The sequence below is a fragment of the Terrapene carolina genome, unplaced genomic scaffold (assembly GCF_002925995.2).
Source record: "Terrapene carolina triunguis isolate 2854851 unplaced genomic scaffold, T_m_triunguis-2.0 Scaffold139, whole genome shotgun sequence".
Taxonomy (NCBI): Eukaryota; Metazoa; Chordata; order Testudines; family Emydidae; genus Terrapene; species Terrapene triunguis.
This window is the reverse complement of record NW_020664490.1, coordinates 15,810,074-15,825,507: the sequence shown is the minus strand read 5'-3', so window position 1 is coordinate 15,825,507 and position 15,434 is coordinate 15,810,074.

The following is a 15,434-nucleotide window of genomic DNA, read 5'->3' as shown; positions in this document are numbered from 1 at the left end:
TTTCGTGGGCTACAACCCACTTCTTCGGATGCATCCGAAGAAGTGGGTTGTAGCCCACGAAAGCTTATGCTCTAATAAATTTGTTAGTCTCTAAGGTGCCACAAGTACTCCTGTTCTTTTTGCGGATACAGACTAACACGGCTGCTACTCTGAAACCTGTCTTTAGGAAGATTGTCCAGATAGGCTTCTCAGTGGCAGAAGAAGCTAGGAGGTTTGGAGAGAGACACTCTCCTTGAGTGCAGGATAAGAATTGTGACTTTCTCATTGCATTCAGTGATGTTTTAATTAAATAAAATGTGTGCCTGATGCACTCAGAAAGCCTTAAGGATAACTCTGGTGTGCTCTGTTAAGCAGAGAGCTTGTTGAATACACGAAGACACTCAACTTATCACCAACAACACACCCACGTAATTCATGCAAACTCCCAAGTGGAAACTTCCCAAAAACAATACCACAAAATAGCTCTCTTCCCTTCTCTTTGTGATAGGCAGTGGTGCAGCTAAGGGTAGGCTTGGTTAGACAGAGTATAATCACTTTTTATTTTTGGAGGCAAGAGTTTGCCTGCTTTTTGGCAGCTATGAATGCTGGTATGCAGGGGGAAAAACTGTTGACATTACATGGCTTCCAATCCTCTTGTTTACTGAAAACAACCCCAAGACGGCTGCCTTGTTATACCTCCTGGGGGCAGGATCTTTGATGGAAACGTACCTGCTCAATAAACCAGATATTCTCTTCTGCTAGATTAAGAATACCAATTAAAAAAACAAATCTTCCCCTCCCCTCCCCTCCGCTCCTTTCTATGCCATGGACTGACTGCCTTGCCCAGCCACTGTACTAGTCTCCCGGTGACAGGCATGGGACGTGGTCAGTTCTTAATTATGGATTTGGTTTCGGAAGCATTAGCAGTGTCAGCCACATTCATGCTGGTCTATAAGAGACAACAGTAGTGTGGGAAATCTGAGCTGGCAGTGAGGGGTTTACGTTGCTGTCATGGCCACAAGGGGCTAGCATGGAGGAGGCAGTGTACTGTATGTACAGTGTACCAGCATTTTATGGCCAAGATTTTCAAAAATAGATGCACAAAAAGGTTTTCAATACATATTTAGATACCTAAATAAGTGGCCTGATTTTCAACAGTGCTGAGCAGCCAGCAGCTTCCACTGAAGTCCAATTAAGCCCTCAAAAATAGAGCTGGGAGAGGCGAGCAATAATAATTTATTAGTGAATATTCAAAAAAAATGTTAAATGTGCATATATTTGTGAATAGCCATGAATTATTTGCCCAGCTTTGTAAAATGGGCAAATAACGAATACAAGTTTACTGACTGATAATTTAATGACAAATTATTGTGAAGTGCATTGAAAAATTATTGAAGTCCTAATCCAAAATTCCACTGGAGTCAAAGGGAGACTTTCCACTGACTTCCATGGGCTTTGGATCAGGCTCCAGATTATCATTTGGCCAGCTTTATACAAAAGGCAGGAGATGCCATAGTTAGGCTTGCATGTACAACCTTAACTCTGCCCTCTTTTGCCTATGCATTATGATAACCACATATGATTAGAAACTATTTCTCCACCAATCAATTTGTTCTGTGATTTTAAAATAATTTGTGTATGTAGGGTGACCTGTTTTCATGTATATTAAAACCTCTACCATAATACACATGTACTAGCAGGCAGAGTTATGGTTATATATTCAGTCTTTTGACATTTCCTGATTTTGTGAGTCTAAGTATATAGCCTTAACATTTCATTAATTTAGGGTTTTTTTTTAAATTAACGTTCCTAGTTTATTGAGCAAAACAAGGGGTAAAGGAAACATCTAGGCCTGTTTTGTTTTCACAGCTTAAAACCTGATGATATAACTTACTTATTTCTTCATATCTGATGCTTTTTAAATAATCACAATGGTTCTAATAACTTGTATAATTATTGCATACAAAACTATGGATAAAAATCAGAAATGATTTAACAGTCCCAATGCCAGCCGTCCAACAAAAAGTGATAGCCTCCCTCAACGAGCCATCCTGATTCTGTCAACCCTTCATCTCAAGAAAAACCTCGGAAAATAAATGTGTCTTGCCAGCATGCCCTGAAGCTCAGTAAATCTGGACTTTCTCAGATCAGGAAGAGGAAGGAAGTTTCAGAATGGAGGACCCCACATGGAAAAGACCTGCTACCAATCCATTCCCTATTAAAAAAAGATTTGTTAGTTCAAGTTCCTCCACTGATCACTCCTGTGGTAGTATGGTTCATGCAAAGAGAGAAGGGCTCTCAAGTAGTCACTTCCCAAACCCTTTAGGGCCTTATCGATCTACACCTTAAACTCCACTTTGACACTAAATGGAATCCAGTATAGACTACAGAGAACCATTGTAAAATATTCTCTTTGCAAAGCATCAATTAATACATAAGCAGCCACTTTACGCACTAACTTAAGTTCCCAGTGGTCTTAAATGGTATCCTTTTAAGGCTTGGCCACACTAGAAAATTACATCGTGATACAACAAGCCTTGAAGGGTCATGGTAACGAACACAATGTTAAACAGGCTGTTAAACACTCAGGATGGACAGGGACTGTCATGTTTAACATCATGCCAGTTAGTTGGGTTTAAGTGTAAATACCATATCCGGGTCCGTCCTGGGTCCAGTACTTTTCAGTATTTTCGGTAATGATTTGGATCACAGAGTGGAGAGTATGCTCTTTAAAATTTGTGGAGGAAAGCTGGGAGGGGTTGCAGGCACTTTGGAGGACAGGATTAGAATTCAACACAACTTTGACAAATTGGAGAATTGTCTGAAATCCACAAGATGAAATGTAATAAAGACTGGTACAAAGTATGTGTTTTAGGATGGAAAAATCAAATGCACAGCTACAAAATGGGAAATAACTGCTAGGCAGTAGTACTCCTGAAAAAGATCCAGGGGTTATAGTGGATCACTAATTGAATATGTCAACATTATGATGCAGTTTCAAAAAAAGCTAATATCGTTCTGGAGTGTATTAATAGGAGTGTTGTAAGTAAGACATGGGAAATAATTGTCCTGCTCAACTTGGCACTGGTAAGGCCTCAGCTGGAGTACTGTATCCAACTATGGGTCTTTAGGAAAGACTTGAATGAACTGGAGAGACTCCAGAGGAGAGCAACAAAAATTATAAAAGGTTTAGGAAAACCTACAAAGAAAGGTAAAAAAAACTGAGCATGTTTAGTGTTTAGAAAAGAAGACTATCATCAGCTCCCACCTCAATCTTCAAATATTGTAAGGGCTGTTATAAAGAGGATGGTCATCAATTGTTCTCCTTGTCCATTGAAAGTAGGAGAAGGGGTAGTAGGCTTAATATGCAGCAAAGGAGATTTAGGTTAGTTTTAGGGAAAACTTTCCAACTGTAAGGGTAGCTAAGTTCTGGAAGAGGCTTCCAATGGGAGGTTGTGGAATCTCTATCATTGGAGGTTTTTAAGAACAGGTTTGATAGGGGATGGTCTAGGTTTACTTGGTCCTGCCTCAGTGCAGGAGGCTGGACTAGATGACTTCTTGAGTTTCCTTCCAGCCCTACATTTCTATGATTTGTGATTTTATGATAGTCCCTCTTTATGTTGAGTGTTTAACAGGATTTTAGTGGCCATAATTCTTCAGTCATGTTCTAATATAATCTAATTTTCTAGCATAGACAAGCCCTTGTAGAGTGCATTATGCTAGTCTAACCTCATTGTGACAAAGACACAGATAATTGTAGCAAGGTACCAAGGACAGGTGGCTAATTAAGGCTGCTCTAATTCACACCAAGGACTTAACCAGCTCCAGCATACAATGACCACAAAAGGTAGCTAAAACCCACCTTTCTCCCCTTAGACCTGCGCTGAGTGCGGCTCAGCCAGGTGACAGAATCTGATCTTACATTTGCAGTCTATGCTATGGCTGGGCAATCATTGTATTGTGCTGATGGTATAAATATCGGAGAAATGGCATATCCTGAAATCGTAACAAGCCCTGACTTTTGGAGAGAACTTATCTTAGAACAGGAGGAAGTAGAGACAAATGCATGAACTGTATTTGTGTGCAAGCAACATGGTGAGGAAAAAGATGACAAGCATCTGCTTTCCTTCATGTGATTGGGTATGATGCATTGGAAGTACATTTGGCTTTGTAATGTAAAAGGATAACGTGAAGTTAACTCTACCAATGGATCAGTTCCAGAACTATTTCAGCCTGAAGAAAAATGTGATATTTGGATGTCTCTTTTCATTTATTACCAGAAATGAGGCTGCTGCAGAAACAATAGATCAGTATGTGAATGTTTTAAAAATGAAGGCCAGGTCTTGTGATTCTGTGCAGCTTGACGGATGACAAACTCCATGGCTGACTATTGAGAGGACTAGATCTTTGGCCTTTAAGGGGAAAAAGAAAAGAGCAGAGCAAGTGAAAACAGGCTTTCCTCTGAATGAAAATGAAAACAACACACACATGGCTTAAAGCAAAGAAATGGAAATCTATATACCAAACAGTGTTAAAAGAACATGGCCCGTGACAGTGTGACTAAGTATGGGAGTGGTTATTGGGCAAGTTTTTCAGAAATGTGTATTTGAAGTTAGGCTCTTAACCCTTGACAATTATTATTAATAAATAAAGTCTTTATAAAGTGCCTTAACCTTGCATGGCACTTTACAGAGATTAACAAAATAGACATGGACCTCACCCTGGAGAATTTCCAATCTAAGAGCTCCATTTTGACATCCTTACTCATATTGGCTGGTAGCTTCCTATAAGAGAAGGCTCCTTGATTTCAGCAGGACTGCTGGCATGGTAAAGTACTACCTAATATAAGCCAAGGTTGCAGAATCAAGCACTAAATCAGACCATGAAAGAATGGAGGTAGGGAAAGCAGGGATGAGTTCTAAACGTGATTTTCTAAAAAGTGAGCCATATGACATAGTGAGCAAATCAGATTTATTCTGATATTTTAAGTGGAGACTGAGCTAACACAAGGAAAGGAGAAGTAGACAGCACCAGAACAGTGGATTTTGAAGAGAGATTTGAAGGAAATGCATGAAGGGGAAGATGATGTTGTTTCAGGCATAGAGAGCAATGTGAAACATGGCCCTAAAGTGAGAGTAGGAGACAGATATAAAGGGAGTAGTAAAGTGAGAAGAGTGGAAAAAGCATGAGGGGTAAAGTGGAGGCCCAACGGAGATTAGAAACAAGATGATGTTGAGAGCAAGGCTGTGTGCAGAGCCTTAAAAGTCAGAACAAGGAGTTTGAACTTTAAATGAAAAGAGACGGGGAGCAACGAAGGGACGGCACTGGGACCTTTTGCTGTTCACCATATTCATAAATGATCTGGAAAAAGTAAGCAAGCAGTGAGGTGGCAAAATTTACAGACAATACAAAATTACTCAAGATAAGTGCAAAGCTGATTGTGAAGAGTTACAAAGGGATCTTACAAAACTGGGTGACTGGGTAACAAAATGGCAGATGAAATTCAATGTTGATAAGTGGATAGTACCCTGAAAACATCTGCTCAATGTTCAATGGCAGTCAAAAAAAGCTATCAGAATGTTAGGAACCATTAAGAAAGATTATAGATTATAAAACAGAAAATATCATAATGCCACTATATAAATCCATGGTATGCCTATACCTTGAATACTGTATGCAATTCTGGTCACCCCAACTGAAAAAAGATGTATAAGAATTGGAAAAGGTACAGAGAAGGAAGCTTCCATATGAGGAGAGATGGAAAACACTGGGTCTGTTCAGCTAAGAAAAGAGACGACTAAGGGAGGATATGATAGAGGACTAGAAAATCATGACTGGTGTGGAGAAAGTAAATGGGGAAGTGTTATTTACCCCTTCGCATAACACAAGAACTAGAGGTCACCCGATGCAATTAATAGGCAGCAGGTTTAAAACAAACAAAAGGAAGTATTTCTTCACAAAATGCAGTCAATCTGTGGAACTTGTTGCCAGGGGATTTTGTGAAGGCCAGTTGCATAACTGGGTTAAAAAAAAGAATTAGATAAGTTCATGGAGGATAGGTCCATCCATAGCTATTAGCCAGGATGGTCAGGGACACAACCCCTTGCTCTGGGTATCACTAGAACTCCAAATGCTAGAAACTGGGACTGGACAACAGGGAATGGATCAAAATTGTTCTATTCTGTTCATTCCCTCTGAAGCATCTGGCATTGGCCACTGTTAGAAGACAGGATACTGGGCTAGATGGCCATTGGAATGACGCAGTAAGACTGTTCTTATGACTCTTCAGGGAAAGGGGAGTGGTGACATGGTGAGAGCGAGGGAAGATGATGATTACTTTAGCTGTTGAATAGGTTGAACAGGGAAGAGACTAGAGTTGAGGATACCACACAAGAGAGTAACAGGGCTGTACTCGATCTCGCATCTGACCCTCTGTTGCCTCAGATCCTCCTTGTTGCGGTTCTCGAAAACTATACCCAGACTCTTGTAAGTCAAATAACACCCCAGGGATCAGGTGATGGCCTGGTCACCTGGTCATTGAAAAAAAGGCCAACAAGAAGCTCAGTTAGGAAAGACATCTGTAGGGTGACCAGACAGCAAGTGTGAAAAATCGGGATGGGGGTGGGGGGTAATAGGAGCCTATATAAGAAAAAGACCCAAAAATTGGGACTGTCTCTATAAAATCGGGACATCTAGTCACCCTAGACATCTGCAAGTGACCCTGGGTCATGGGAAAGGACCTGGCTGAAGCTACCTGCAGGGAGGGGCAGAAGCCTGAAGCGGCTTGAGGGCATGCCAGGCAGTGGAAGCTGGGTTTTGAGAAAGAAATGTTGAGCCCAGACAGAATTTGAAGAAACTATTGAGCTGGGGAAAGGATTGCTTTTTAAGTTGACATTTCAACTGTGATACCCTCCAATATCACCCTCCACAGGAGACGAGGAGGGAATGGCTGATGGATCTGTGTAGTCAATGCCCACTGACTAATAGGGCGAGGATTTCACCCACAGATTTTAAGTCCAGAAAGGACCACTATGACTGCGCAGTGTGATATCCTGCAAAATGGGACATAGAATTTCATTCAGTGATCTACTTGCCCCTTCCCTAGACAGCTCTGGTTCAGCCCCCTAAATTCCCAAGTGTGTTGAGGTACAAGGTGCTACTTGTGCTCCAGGACAGGGAAGGACTTTGCTAGTGGTTCAGAAACAAATAAGAACTGACTCAAACAAATCTTTTTTGAGGTTCCTAAATGCTCAGCTCAGTTAGCTTCCTGCTCCCTGCCCACCAATCTCCCATTTTTATTTTTTTATCTTTGCATATCTCTAAACTTCCTGCCTTTGGCTAGGGCCAGTAATGTAAGAGCCAAAATACCATTAAAAAAAAAAAAAAGCTGGTTTTGATGTTATTTCCAGCCTGACTGGAAGCAGGAAATAACTGGAAATCTCATGGGGAAGCCTCTTCTCATGAGATTTCCAGTCCAATTTTAGAGTGGTAGCCGTGTTAGTCTGTATCAGCAAAAACAACGAGGAGTCCATGTGGCACAAGTCCTTGTTGTTTTAGTCCAATTTTAAAGATTCAAAGTTTCAGATACTTTGGATCAAGTTCAAATACGCAACCAAGGCCAAATCTTACAGACATGTATGCATGCAACACCCAATGAAGCCGGTGGGAGTTCTACATATCCAGTGGTTGCTAGAGTCTGCCCCCAGACTTTTGGGTGCTTATTTGAACTAAACTCTTGAACAGATTGTATAGAGCTGTGCTGCAGTAGTACCTTGATTCTGAACACCTCCAAACTCTGGACTGGGAATACCAAATTTAGGTTACTCCCTGGTCTCCATCCAAAATAAAAAAAAGCAGGAGGCCCATTTCTGGATCTGAGATCACAGAGAAGGAAATAAGCAAGAATACTGTTCTCATGTTCTCATCTCCGCTTTCTGTTCCTTTTGCTGTTTCACGGACATTGTTGATTTCATGTTGCTATATGCTTCATTTCTAAAAGCATTCATTTCAGTACAAGCACCATTCCCAAGCGGACAGACATGCCCAAGGACAGCACAATTGACATAAAGCACCATCAGAAATCAAATACAGTAGCAGCATTCATGATTGTTATTATCGCTAGATGCTATACACACACCTAGCTGTACAATGTCTCTGTCACAAATTGTATGTTTTTTGTTTGATCACATTTACTGTATACCCAAACTAGGTTCCCTATCCTATAGCTTTTGTACCCCACAGTTTTCCTGTCTCTCTTATTGTCTCTGTTGGGACTCAGGACTGTATTCTCATTCATTTACACCCACTCATTTACACTCATTCTGTCTGTATGCGTGCTTCTGCTCATACGTTTTGCTGCCTTTTACTACCTCTTTGCATTCCATAATAAGGGGGGGGTCTCATATCTGAGATGAATACTATGGTTACAGGCAATATGCTGGGTGTTACATCTCCAGGGAGTAGTAACCAGGAGAGATATTACAGTATTTGAGTAAAAATGCCTTTTCATTATATGGAACAGCTGCCCTCACTGAAACCACACTCGCTGGCTGCTTACTCCTGGGCGAATGCTGAGCCAAAAATTAAAAATTCTGTGCACAATATTTTAAAATTCAGCATATTTTATTTGTCAAAATAACACAATATAATCATGCCAGTGTCAATTATTTTGTAATTTATTTCAAAATACCTGTCAGCAAGTATGTCTGTAACAATACAGACAACAAAAAGGATTCAGGAAATGTTTTTTGACAAATAGAGTCCTTACTAGGCATATTAATACAGAACTTTGAGTAAACTACAATACAGAACTGTATTTCCCGCACCCCTCAGAAGCGGTGCAAAGGCTTGGGGGAGTCAGAGGTAATGGAGGAGCTGAGGGACAGGGAAGTAAATTGTTGGGAAGGAGCCTGGGAGTGAACCTGGAGGGCTGTTGGGTGTGGGTGGGAGAAGTATGGAACAAGGGATTTTGGGGGGGAGGGGATTGCTAGAGAGTTGGGGAGTCTCCCCCATGCAGACCCTGACTGACCCCTAGCCTCTCTCATTCAGTCAGGCACATCGGCCCCTGTCCCCATGTGTCCCTGCACCCCCACTCAGCCACCCTCCTCCCCCCATCAGTGTGACCCTGCACCCTCCTCCCATTCAGCCATGACTCAATGCTGTCACCCCACTAGCTCCTGTGCCCCCAACACAGTCTGGACCCCTGACTAGCCCTTCTGAACCCCAGTCTATGTGACCCCCCCCAGCAGCCCTGCGTGTCCCACTCTGTCCGTCCCCCCAAAGCCCCTGCCTCCTCACCTGGCCCTGAGGGCAAAGCGCTGTGAAGAAAGCAGCCTCTCCTCTTCCCTATGCACGGCTGGCTGTTCTGGCCCGTGAGCCAGCTGCCCTCTGTTCTGGTGACACAGCAGCGTCTGGTGGTTTAAAGGTGTAATTGCAGCGCCTCTCTGGCAGAATGTGGTGCACAATTCCCCCAGGAGTAGCAGCAGCTCACATTGTGGCAAATATTGGTTCCTCCATTGCAGGTACAGAGGGCCTTGACAGCAGTGGGTATGGTGAACGGGCAGCATTCTGGAAGCTATGTATGGAGGGAGGAGGTCCCAGTGCATTGTGGCACAAAGCTGCATGGGAATCACTGCATATGTCTACATTGCAGTTAAAAACCCATGGCTGACCCAGGCTCGCACGGCTTGGGCTAAGGGGCTGTTTAATTGCAGTGCTTGCAGACATTTGGGCTTGGGCTGGAACCTGGGTTCTGAGACCCTCTCACCTCACCGAGTCCTAGAACCCGGGCTCCAGCCTGAGCCCAAACATCTACACCACAGCTGAACAGCCCCTTAGCCTGAGCCCCATGAGCCTGAGTCAGCTGTCATGGGCCAGCCGTGGGTTTTTAATTGCAGCGTAGACGTACCCACTAGGGCCCAGTGCCTAAGGTGCTTTGGTGAACAAGATGGAGTAGGCTGGGGAAAGAGCTTCTGGATTTCCCATTAAAAGAATGTTTGGTCACTCCGCCCTCCCACACATTGGGCTGGGGTGTTGATGTTGCCTGGAAGCCACTACATTTATAAGTCTGCACTAGTGGCTGTACACTGATTCCACAGACAGGGAAGAAGGTTTCCTTCCCCTCAGACTCCTGTGTAGGTCCCCCGTGTGCATCTCTGCTACTTAGCCTGTGAGGTGAAGACTGTAATTGACCCTTTGAACATTTGGAAGGATTTGATTGGGCAGTTTACTTTCCTCTATTTTTGATCCATTTTTGGAATATCTTTCCCCCTGCCTAGGAGCGAATGATCTGGCCAGTATCTCGTTAGAATATTGTGTGTTATTCGATTCTGATTTATGGGAGAGGGAAAAGCAAAAGGATTTCCTAAGAAATCCCAGGGTTTGATTCCACCAGTCACTCTGTGTCATCACCACCTGTGATACATGGCCCCAAGCACAGCAAGTCCTCCCAAAAGGGTGGGGGGTGCGCAATCGTGTAGGGTGTCCTGAGGTGCATCTGACACAGCACCATATGTGAGTAGCACTGGCTAACAAGGGGACATGGCCAAGACACCCAGGTGTAATCAGAGCCTCCTAAGGCAGCTTCTTCCAGCTGTGCTCCTGACAGCAAATTAAAACTGACTTCTGGTAGAACACCCCAGGATGGCAGCTCTGCAAATACTGCCTACCCCTGAAAGTAAATCCTTCTCCACCTTGGATTCAGCAGCCTTGGCTGGTGCAGAGACGGGGAGCGTACACGTTCTTATGTCATTGGGGAAGGGGTGACGTCCCTCAGCTCTCCCATCCTGTGGAACTTTCCACTGGGAATAAAAAACTGTAAAAGTGTCGAAAAATCTGTGGCGCTCTTGGCAGGATGGAAGGGGAAGAGTGCAGCGTTGTCTTCATGTCAGTGTGATTTTTACCACTAGCACAATAATAATCCCACATAGTACTCCTGTCCTCACTGTGTGCTCAGCAAATGCCATGGACATGCAAAGATTTATACACATCAGCCACTGTCAGAGAAGCATCGATAAATGTTTCATGAGCCAATTTCTGTGGAAAAGCTTGAGAATGCGTTGTCTGACCAGCCTAGCCTTTATGTGCCTGAGCTGAACAGCAGCTGTTTGTTTACTATTATCTTGTATTGCTTGTATTGTATGTAGAGCCTGGGGCCGTAACTAAAATTTGAACCCCATTGCACTAGACATTGTACTTGCACATAGTAAGAGACAGTCTCTGCCCCAAAGAGTTTATATCTAAAAAATGGACAAGATAGGAGGGAGACAGGAAGGATTATTATCTCAGTTTTACAATGGGGAGTTGAGGCACAGAGAGATTAAGTAATTTGAGATGTATTTTCAGAATCCACTCTATTCTACAAACACGCCAACCAACTGCACCATTGAACCAGGGTACCAGATTTAACTACAAGAACAACAATAGGCATTGCATACTACAGGGAGGTAAAGTATTGAAAAATGATTATCTTCCTCCTCTCCCCCCAGATAATTATGGATTTTTTTTTGCATCATTTTGTATACTGAAAAATGTTGGCCAAAAATTGAAATATTTTTGGCTGAAATATTTTGTTTTTCGGGCATTTGGGTTTTTCATGGAAAATCATAATTTTCCACTTAAAGCAGTCACTTTTCATGAAAAATTGTGTTTTGTCAAAATCCCCATCAAAAACCAATTGTGATGGAAAATTTTCACCCAGCCCTTCTAAAAAAGATTGCTGCCAAAGTCAGGACCAGGAATAATCTAATCAGCAAATTAGCCGGTTCGACATGGGGCACAGGCACACAGACACTTCATTCAGCAGCTCTGGCGCTGTGCTATTCCCCAGTGGAATACTGGGCCCCTGCGTGGTGGTGTTCACCTCACACTAAATTGGTCGATGTTGAATTGAGCTCGACCATGTGCATCACCACAGGCACATTGCACCCCACTCCTATTCCATGGCTACCAGTTCTGAGCCACAGAGCACCTCCATTCATTCATTGCAGAAAGTCTACAGCCAGACTGCTGGAAAAGCTACGTGCCATTCCAGGTCTTCCACTGTACACAAACATCTTCAGTCACCCCAGAACATGACTTATGTCAAGGCATCCATTGTGGTCTCAACTGCCAGATTGGAATCTGTCAGCAGCAATCCTATGGTGCAATGAGTGGTCGGCTAAAGACTTTGGAATGGTTTCCTTCTCACTGATCCAACTGTTCAACCATTGGGATTTGACCTGCCACGTCTTTGGACTCCGCTGAACAGGTTCCGAACCAACCAAGGAATATGTGCAGCCAACCTCTAGACTGGAGTCTGTGCGACAACCCACTTTGTCAATGTGGTCACCGTCAGTCAATGGTGCATGTTGTCAACGAGCATCAATTAGCCAGACTTCATGGTGGTCTTAGGGCCCTTCATTCTGCTGCTGAAGCTGCTGTTGGGTAACTTGGCAAGCATTGCAAATGTTAGAAGAAGAACCCCACCCTAATGTAAAGTACCTCTCTGAGCAATTCATTTTTTGCTTTTGTATCCATCTCCCTGTACGGGTCACTGAATAGCTGTGGTCCCCCAAACTTTGTTCTGATACAGTCCTTGGTAGCGCACTGTTGCCAGCTCTTGCAATTTTCATCATGAATCTCACTATTTTTAGTGTTTTTCCTTACATGACTCCAGGAGCTGGAGCTCTAGCTCAGTTTTCATTAAAAAATACAAAAAGAAGCTTCTAGCCTTCATGGTTGTGGAGAAAAAGGTTGGAAATGTAAATCCAAAAGGCTGGAAAAAACCCCAAGGGAAATAAAGACTCTGGTTCTTTCAATGCTTGGGGTTGGTAATACTGAGCACACCAGGTGTTGCGTGACTCAAGAAAAGCGTTTAAGGCACTTCAGCTGCTAGACGTGGCACCTAGTGCGTCCTATGAGCTCTCCAGCAATGGCGTCTATCAGCATCTCCCAACTGCCCTGGAGCCCTCCTTCTGGAGACAGCTCCCATGCCACTGCCTCTGACCTGCTGCACCTGTTCACAAGCTGTTTCGGTCTCTAGCCTAAGCCTGATCCCCTACCAAGCCTGATCCTTTGGAGCAGGTGGGAGAAGAGCAGCAGATTCATCACATTGCCATCTGCTGACCTGTAACTGTTCAGCCACTTTTCTTTGCCCTGATCACAAGCAGAGGTGGAAAGCCAATAGAATGGGCATGAGGAAGCTGGGTAATAGGGAGCAGTCCAGTTTGGACTATTGTCTTGAGTAGTTGTGTTACAGTGGGCAGGTGGTAAAAGCCCAGGACCAGGAGCCAGTTGCTTGGACACCTGTGTTGTCATCTCCTTAGGCGCCATTAAGTACTCATTAAATATTCCTCTCAGGACCTGTCAATCCGCAAGTCTTGATTCCTCCATCATAAATTCCTTGTCCTTCTGCCTGAATCCATCCTGTCTTTGATAAGTAGTGCTGGCTTTCTCCTCCTTGGGTCAGACATTGGGTCAGACTTCTGTTTTATCCCCTCTGAATACAGGAAAAAAGATCTTCCCTTGGTTTTTCTTTTCCTTTTCTTTTGTTTTTTCTTCCTTTTTGGTTTTGATTTGCCTTGTCTCAGGTTAGACGTTCCACCACTTTAGATCATGTCCGCTTGCCCTCCTGCTGTTCTGGGAGACTTTTGGTCCAGTGCGGATCACCACAAGGAAAATGGATGGGGTTAATAATCACAGCAAAAATGTATTCATCCCCCCAGGAATGTGATAAAGTGACAATTTCTGATCAGTTTTGAATACACCTTCCTGCAAGTCACTTTGTCCTGGGACTAGATGTGGTAGGGATACATAGACAGCCTTTTGTCACAAAACTAATAAGAATAAGGGTGTGGGGGGTAGGGAAATTCTGTGGGAATGGAAGCAGTGGAGGAGGAAGAGGGGCCAATGGGGCTGTGAGGTTCAGTTTAACTGGACAAGCAGAGAGATTATTTATTGCAGACAGTCAGGAACCTGAAAGCCTCTGTTCACAGGGTCCACATAAGACTAAGGAAGGCACTTCCTGTCAGAGCTGGGCAGAAAGGCTGATAAATTTGCACTAGAGCTATTCACCCAGATGAGAGTAGAGGATCAGCTCCATGAATAGACAAAGCTATATGAGCTTCCTGGGTGCAGGGAAATATGTATTGCCCCCAAATTTGATTATCGTGGTAGCAATGGTGTAGACTGGCCGGTAGCATTTTAACTATCATGTTAATGAACACTGTTCAGAGCAGATCTAGATGTCACTGAGTTTAAAATGATGGTGGATACTGGCATTTTGTCATGGCTGTAATTCAAAGTCAGGAGTTCCTGGTCCTCAGTTCTATGCACACACCTTTAGACCACACCTAGGACCACTATTGAAAATATGAATGAATTGAATAATAAAAAAAAAGGCTAAGAAAACGAAACATTTCTCCTCTATTGAAAAAACCAGTACTAGTGAAAACCTTAGAGTATGATAGATACTGAATGTATCAGGATATCTATGCCAAGTACTCGCTATCAAAATATTTTCACAAATTCTAACACTTCAGAAGAATGTTTCAGAAGAAGCTAAGACCAGATGTTTCATGCCATAAATATAAACAACACAAAGGAACATGCTTATATATTTTTTCTTCTTTCCCTTCTACTTGTGCTGAGAAGTATACCATCAAGTAATGAAAAGGTTATGCCAGGGGCTTAGCAGAAAGCTTGCCGCTTCAAATAATGTCTACTAATAGAAACATAAATACAGTTTTAAAGTGACATGTCTCCAGGGGGCAGGGTGGGTGGCCCTAACGGCAAGAAGAGCTTCAGTACATGGGGCATCTTTCAAAAGCAGTTATTTGGAAGACAACGTGCATTGTTTGTAAATTAATTCTGTAGCAGAAAATTGGCTGAAAGGGCAAAACCCACAAAAATGCAGGGGCAAAATGTTTTGCAGTGTTGCCCATATACTTTTGAACTACAATCAGCTTAATAGTTACAGTAGCATGAAGATTTGTGTGGGCGGAAAAGGAGGATGTAGTATATATTAATATAAATTCTTAGCAGTTCTATGTGTTTATCTTCAAAGGCCTCTTAAAACATGAGAGCACAAGTATGCATTTCTTGCACATCTAGGGAGCTCTTTGACTTCATTGGGAGTTTTGGGTGACCAAAGGATATGAGACTGGGAAAGGATATGCTCCAGAACATGAGATTAGCACATACTCTACACACAATGCATGCTGTATGTATTCCCTGTATGGATGGTTTTTTTAACTAGCTATTGAATTAAATAAGAATTTAAGAAGGCAAGACTATTGTTCCATGGGGTTTAGATTCCAAGTATTGCAATTGATCTGCTAGTAAATTTGTTTTGGAACAGGCATATGTGTTAGAATTAAGCAAAAGTTACTTAACATGAATTAATATATTCACACTTTCTCAAAGACTACAGGAATGATCTCCATGATTAGAACTAGCAAAACCATTTCTGTTCAGGA